General features: G+C 37.4%; 1 non-coding gene across 1 annotated transcript; it reads left to right on the forward strand.

Moving 5' to 3' along the window:
* Positions 1–2,922: 2,922 nt before the first annotated feature.
* On the forward strand, positions 2,923–2,994 carry TRNAC-GCA (transfer RNA cysteine (anticodon GCA)). Its single transcript has one exon. It is a non-coding gene; the product is annotated as a tRNA-Cys (tRNA).
* Positions 2,995–7,897: the final 4,903 nt, after the last annotated feature.

Here is a 7,897-nt window from a genome sequence, read left to right on the forward strand (position 1 = left end):
TATTTTTTGGCCCCTGAGGCATGTAGGATCTTAGCTCCCTGGATCAGGGATCACACCCACACCTCCTGTCATTGGAAGATGAAGTCTTAACCCCTGGACCACCACGGAAATCCCTAAAGAATGGATTGATTTTGCTGATTCATCAATTAAAATACTTCTGTTGAAAGTAACAGCTACTATAACAATCTTAAAGGAATTTATTGGAAGGGTAAAAAGGGCTCATGAATTGACAAGAAGTTGTAATACCAGTCTTGAAAATGGGTAAAGAGCTGGGTAACTCCAGCAGCCAAGAAGCTGGAAAATGTTAGCAACGAATAGCCCAGTAGACTGAGAGGGACACAGTCACCTTATTTAATACGACCCTGTTGCTGCCTCTTTAGGATTCCACCTCAAATTCTCTTGGAGATAATTTCCCCACTGCTGGGAATTGCCCCTTCATCTCTGTGTCACTTGATCAAGATTTACATTTCTGGAAAGACGATCACTGGCTAATGATCATGTGCCATGCCCAGGCTGCTGAAGATGAGAAATATCAGGTCAGGGCCTGTCACACATCCAGAGAGGGAATGAGGGCATGCCTCTCACTAGGACAGTAGGGAATTCCCTCACACAGGAAGAAGGGTTGGATACAGTGAAGCTAAGAAAGTACAGCTGTCTGCTACAGCTGTCTAGAACTAAAGCAAAATATGTGTTTCCACACAGAATAGTTTGTTTTGGTGCCATGTGTGTATTTAGGGCCTCTAGAGTGGCTTAGAAAGTAATAAAAACACATGAATTGAGTGTGATGTTTTTAGAGAAACATAATCTTTATCCTGTAGTCAAGTGGAACATTCAGTAATTCAGATATGGTTATGCGAGAAGTTTTACTTAATGAAGTGCTCAGTTAAGGATAGAAAAAGAAATTACAAAATAAACATTTAAAACATCAACTGAAAAGCACTCAAAGTACTTTTAGTTGCACCAGGCAAAAGTTATACGGGGCTCCCATCTCAATTACAGCACGGAATTCTGCCTTTCTGTGAAAATAGCAATCGACCTAGAAATCCAAAAGGCTTTGAAAATCACTCAATAAATTTTTAAATGTCTGTAGGAGTCTTGGGGAAACCTTGTGGTAATTAATGTTTGTCAAGAATGCAACAGGGATTCAGGGTCATAGAGACAAGATGAAGGGTTTTTCTCAGAAATGTAAGAAATAAACCATTGAAGAAAAAAAATGTCCAGTGTAAAACCTGAAAAAGCAGGAGTGAAAAAGAAATATGCATCCACACAAAATCCTGCACATCAATGTTTATGCAGCTTTATTCATAATTCTCAAAATTTGGAAGCAACCAAGATTCTCTTCAATAAGTAAATGGATTAACTGTGGTACATACTGACAATGGAATATTACTCAGCAATAAAAAAGAATTGAATTACCAAGTCATACACACACACAAACATGGAGGAAACTTAGGTATGTATTGCGAAGTGAAATAAGTCAATTTGAAAAGGCTCACAATACTTATTTCAACTATATGACATTATGGAAAAGGCAAAACCATAAAGAGTAAAAAGATTAGGGGTTCAGAGCAAGGGAGGGATTCATAGGTGGAGCAAAAAGATATTTTTAAGGAAGTGAAATTTGTTTTATATGATATTGTAAAGGTGGATACCTATATGGATTTTGGTCAAAATCCATAGAATGTATAACAAGAAGAGTAAACCCTAATATAAACTTTAGTTGGATTTTAGTTAATAAAAATGTATCAATATTGCTCATTAATTGTAACAAATGTACTGCACTAATATAAGATGTTAATAGAAGAAACTGGGCATGGGGTATATATGAGAACTTTAAGCTCCAGTTTCCTACAACTGCTTTTTATTTATTTATTAAAAGTATATTAATCTTTTCAAGACTGATGCATGTACAATTATAATTTTGAAACATTATAAACTTCTTAGCTGCATTTATCATAGTATCTACCAAATTAATAAAGACTGGTATTTTCTTCACAAGTGGTAGGTGAAATACTCACTAAGGAATAAAATGAAGTAGATGGACATAAATACACAAGTAACTATTCACTGACTATACATTAGCCAGCCTCCAAGATGATCCCCAATGATCTTCATCTCCTTTTATTGTTGTTTTAAGCCCCTAAATTTTGTGGTGTTTTTTATGCAGTAATAGACAATGGATACACTGACTTTCAATGAGGATTCAATCAATGGATGCACATCAAGAAGTAAAAGTCTTGAGGATATATGAACAACTTTAGATTTACAGGATTTTGGAAAGGTTTTGACTTGGGTATAGAAAGTTTACAGAGGGGAGGAGTCATTCTGTAATGATTTCAAGGTCTATAGGGAACCAACCACTCCTGCCCACTCCCTGAAACACAAAACACATAAATGTTGGCAGCTAGGTGGTTACACCTGGGTGGGTGGTGGTGTGTAATATATATATATATAACATATATAGTATATTATATATTATACTACATATAATATATAAGTATATTATATAATAGTATATTCTAAAAAATAGTATATTGTATATTTATATTACATATATATAGTAACAAATGTATAACACATATTAAGCACCATACAAAATAAAACAAAAACAAGTTTTTTGCAAAAACACAAGTTTCCTCCTACCTCTTTGAAATCAGTCTCTACCTTCACCAGCCCAGGCAACTAGCTATAAATTAATTTTCATGTTGTAGAATTTCTGATGAATTGAATCATACATAGGGTATGTGGTTTTCTCTTGCTTAGCATAATGTCTTTGAGATTCATCAAGTTGTAGCTTGTATCAGTAATTCATTTCCTTTTCTTGCTGAGCAGTACTCCATTGTATGGATATACCACATGTCACCTGTGGTTGGACATTCCAGTTGTTTGCAGTTTGAGACTACTATGAATAAGACTTGGGCTTCCCTGATGGCTCAGAGGTTAAAGCGTCTGCCTGCAATGCAGGAGACCTAGGTTCGATCCCTGGGTTGGGAAGATCCCCTGGAGAAGGAAATGGCAACCCACTCCAATATTCTTGCCTGGAGAATCCCATGGACAGAGGAGCCTGGTGGGCTACAGTCCAGGGGGTCACAAAGGGTCGGACACGACTGAGCAACTTCACTCACTTGATGAATAAGACTGCTATAAGGCTCTTGAACAAGTCTTCCCTGGTGACTCAAACTGTAAATAGTCTGCCTGCAGTGTGGGAGATCTGGGTTCAATCCCTGGGCTGGGAAGATCCCCTGGAGAAGGAAACGGCAACCCACTCCAGTATTGTTGCCTGGAGAATTCCATGGATGGAGGAGCCTGGCAGGCTACAGTCTATGGGGTCTCAAAGAGTCGGACATGACTGAGCAACTAACACACACACATATAAGGTTCATGTAGCCACCACTAAAGTATCATACAAAATAGTGTTGCTGTCCTAAAAAGATCCCCTCTGCTTCACTCTATTCAACCATTTCTTGCTCCCCTTAAACCTCTGGCAATTGCTACAGTTTTACTTTTCCAGATTATAATTGAAATTATACAGTATTTAGTCTTTTCAGACAGGCATCTCTCACTTAGCAATGTGTATTTAAAATTGATCTGCGTCTTTTCATGGCTCAATAGCTCTTTTCTGTTTATCACTGAAAAATATCCCACTGCACAGATGTACCACAGTTTCGTTGTCCTTTCACCTATTGAAGGATATCTTGGTTGTTCCCAGTTTGGGTTGATTATGAACAAAGCTGATGATACAGTCATTTGTGTGCAGGTTTCTATGTAGACATAAAATTTCAGTTCAGTTGGGTAAATACTTGGAAGTGCAACTGCTGAATCATAAGGTAAGATTATGTTTAGACTATTTTTAACTTTGTAAGAAACTGCCACAGTGTACCATTTTCCATTCCCATTAGTAATAAATGAGAGTTTCTATTCTCTGCATCCTCTCCAGCAACACATCCGACAATAGATATGTAGTGGTATCTCGTTGCTTTATTTATGTATCTATTTATCTTTGGCTATGCTGGGTCTTCATTGCTGTGCGGGCTTTTCTCTTGTGGTGACAAGCAGGGGCTTACTCTCTAGTTGCGGTGCTCAGGCTTCACGTTGCAGTGGGATACCTTGTTGTACAGCATGGGTTTCAGGTGCTCAGCAGCACAGGGGCTCAGGAGTTATGGCTCCCGGGCTGTAGAGTTCAGGCTCAATAGTTGTGGCGCACGGGCCTAGCTGTTCTGTGGCATGTGGGATCTTCCCAGATCAGGGATCAAACCCATGTCTCCTGCACTGACAGATTCTTTACTACTGAGCCACTAAGGACGCCCTCATTGAGGTTTTAATTTGAAGTTCCCTAATGACAAATGCTATGGAGCATTTTTCATATGCTTATTTGATATGTGTGTATCTTCTTTGATGTCTTCTTTTTATATCTGTTCCCCATTTAAAAAAATTGGATTGTTTTCTTATTGTTGAGCTGTAAGATTCTTAGTGTATTGGTGATATAAATCCTTTATCAATTATGAATTTTGTAAATATTTTTTGCCTGTCTGAGTCTGGTCTTTTGGTCTTGTTTAGTCACTTAAATATTTAATATTTCACTTAAATATTTACAAAAACAATATTTTGTAAATATTTTTTTTGTCCGAGTCTGGTCTTTTGATTCTCTTTCACAAAACAGATGTATTCAATTTTTATAAAGAACAACTTATGAAGTTTTTCTTTTAGGGATCATGCTTTTGTTGTATATAAACATTTATCACCAAACCTAAGGTCATCTATATTTTCTCATTTGTTGTCACTAGAAATTTTGTAGCTTTGTATTTTAAAGCTAGGTCCATGACCCATTTTTAGTTAATTTTCATGAAAGGTGTGCAAAAGTGTTTTTTATTTAATATTCCATTTTCTTTCAGTTCATTGCTGGTGTTTAGAAATAGTTATTATACCTTAATGATAATTTTGTGTCCTTCAAAGAATTTGTTCATTTCATCTGACTTGTGGAATTTATTGGCATAAAGTTCTTCAAAATTTTACTTTACATCTTTCAATGTGTGCTGTGATCTCTCCTCTTTCAACCCTGTTATTTTAAATTTATGCTATCTCTTTTCACTTTTGTATCTGTTTAGCTAGTAGCTTGTCATTTTTTTTCATCTTTTACAGAGTTAACTTTTAGCTTTTCATTTATGTTTCTCCACTTTCTATTTCACTGACTTCTACTTTTATCTTTACTAGGTCTTTCCTCCAGCTTACTTTGAGTTTAATTTACTCTTTACTAGCTTCTTAAAGACAAAGCAAGATTATTGATTTTAGATCTTATTTTTTTCTTCACAGAATTTTAAAAATTGAAGAATAGTTGGTATACAATGTTGTGTTAGTTTCAGGTGTACAACAAAGCGGTTCAGTTATTCACTATCTTTTTTTTAAAAAAATGTACAGATTATGCAAGTAATTAGGCTCTGATCATATATCTTTTGGGCTTCCCAGCTGGTGCAGGGGTAAAGAATCCACTTGAGAAGCAGGAGACCTGGGTTCGATCCCTGGGTTGGGAAGATCCCCTGGAGAAGGAAACAGCAACCCCCTTTAGTATTCTTGCCTGGGAAATCCCATGGACCGAGGAGCCTGGCAGGTCTACAGTCCATGGAGTCGCAAAAGGTCAGACATGACTTAGCGACTAAACAACAATATGTATGTTTTGATTACTAGCTTCTAATTTAATTCCATTGTGGTCAAATAACATGCTCACTATGATTTCCATATACATAAATTTATCCAATCTTATCTTGTGGTTCAATATATGGCCTATTCTACTGATTAGTCAGCTTCTGTTGAGTTCAGTTCAGTTGCTCAGTTGTGTCCGACTCTCTGCGACCCCATGAATTGCGGCACGCCAGGCCTCCCTGTCCATCACCAACTCCCAGAGTTCACTCAAACTCACGTACATCGAGTCGGTGATGCCTTCCAGCCATCTCATCCTCTGTCATCCCCTTCTCCTCCTGCCTCCAATCCCTCCTGGCATCAGTCTTTTCCCATGAGTCAACTCTTTGCATGAGGTGGCCAAAGCACTGGAGTTTCAGCTTTAGCATCATTCCTTCCAAAGAAATCCCAGGGCTGATCTCCTTCAGAATGGACTGGTTGGATCTCCTTGCAGTCCAAGGGACTCTCAAGAGTCTTCTCCAACACCACAGTTCAAAAGCATCAATTCTTCAGCACTCAGCTTTCTTCAGAGTCCAACTTTCACATCAATACATGACTACTGGAAAAACCATAGCCTAAGCTTAAAAAATATGTATTCTTCTGTTGTTGAGGATAGTGTTCTTTAATAAGAAAAAAGTGTTCTATAAATGACAACAGGTCAGTTAAATTTTCTTATAGTTCTACATTCTTACATATCTGCTACTTAATCTATCAGTTACTGAGCTGAGTGAAATCTACTGCAATTGTGGATTTTTCATTTCTTTTTTAATTCTACCAAATTTTGCTTCATGTATTTTGAAATGCTGTTTTTAATTGCATACACACTGAGAAATTATATCTTCCTGATGAGTTTAACCCTCACTCTTTTTTGTCATACTGAGTTTTTCTCCTGGTTAGTGAGGTTGTATTTTCACCTTCTCTTGTCTAGTAATTTTGACTAGAAGTTGAGTATTTTGAATGTTATGGTTTTGAATATTTTGATTTTTTTTAATTTATTTATTTATGTGGCTGTACTGGATCTTAGTTGCAGCATGGGGGATCTAGTTCCCTGGCCAGGTACCAAGCCGGGGCTCATTGCATTGGGAGCGCAGAGTCTTAGCCACAAGACCACCAGGGAAGTCCCTTGAATATTTGGACATTTTTGTCTCATTTAATGAGTATTAAATTTGCTTGTCAGGCAATTTAGTTACTTGGTAATCAGCCTGATCATGTCAAGACCTGCTTGTAAGCTTTGTTAAGGTAGATTTAAAGTAACTTTTATTGTAATGCTTATTTAAACCCAAGTAATAAAGCATAACACTTTTGGTTCTCTATTGAATGCCCCAGGTTTGTTTGTTTTTTTTTAATATGTTTTCTTCACTCTAGTTAGTAGGAGATCAATTGTCTCTTAGCCCTGTGTGAACTCTAAGATTTGTTTAGCTCACAGCTCCTAGTTTTTGTTCTTTACCCAGCCTCTTATAGTTTCATTTTACATACGTTTAGATGATTATTCTGCCAAATAATCAAGGAAATCCCTAGGCGGAGTTTCTGATCTCCTTCATTACATATCTCCCTTCTCTTTTGTGTTTCACCCCACAGATTGCAGCCACCTCAGTCTTCCAAGTCCTTATTTCTGGATTCCTGGCTCATCAACACAGTGAGATCTCCCAGTGATGTATCGATTTCTCCTCCTGATATTATTGTCCAGAAGTTGTCCCCAAAGACAATGCTGCCACAATCAAAAGGTATACCTTATTGGTTTCCTTTCTAAAAGAAAGGCTGAAAATAAATGGCTTTGGATATTTATTTCAAATGTTTTGTCCGGTTTTCTAGTTATTTATAGCAGATGGCAAGCCCCATACCAGTAACCCCATCATGAGTGGAAGCAGAAGTCTATTGCCTCATTTTAAATATGAATAGAGACATCCCTAATGGTCCAGTGGTTAAGACTCCACACTTCCAGTGCAGGGGACACAGGTTCAACCCCTGATTGGGCAACTAAGATCCTACGTGCCATGTGGCCAAAAAAATAAAATAAATAAATGTGAATGAATCAGCAGACATCTGAGGGCAATAGAACATAAGGTATACTTCAAATTTTAGAATGTAATATGAATGCTATAACATTGAATATACATGTAGAAGGTGAAAGTGTTAGTCGTGTCCAACTCTTTTGCAACCCCATGGACTGTAGACCACCAGGCTCCTCTGTCCATGGGATTTTTCAGGCAAGACAACTGGAGTG

The sequence above is a fragment of the Bubalus kerabau genome, chromosome 8 (assembly GCF_029407905.1).
Source record: "Bubalus kerabau isolate K-KA32 ecotype Philippines breed swamp buffalo chromosome 8, PCC_UOA_SB_1v2, whole genome shotgun sequence".
NCBI classification, from domain to species: Eukaryota; Metazoa; Chordata; class Mammalia; order Artiodactyla; family Bovidae; genus Bubalus; species Bubalus kerabau.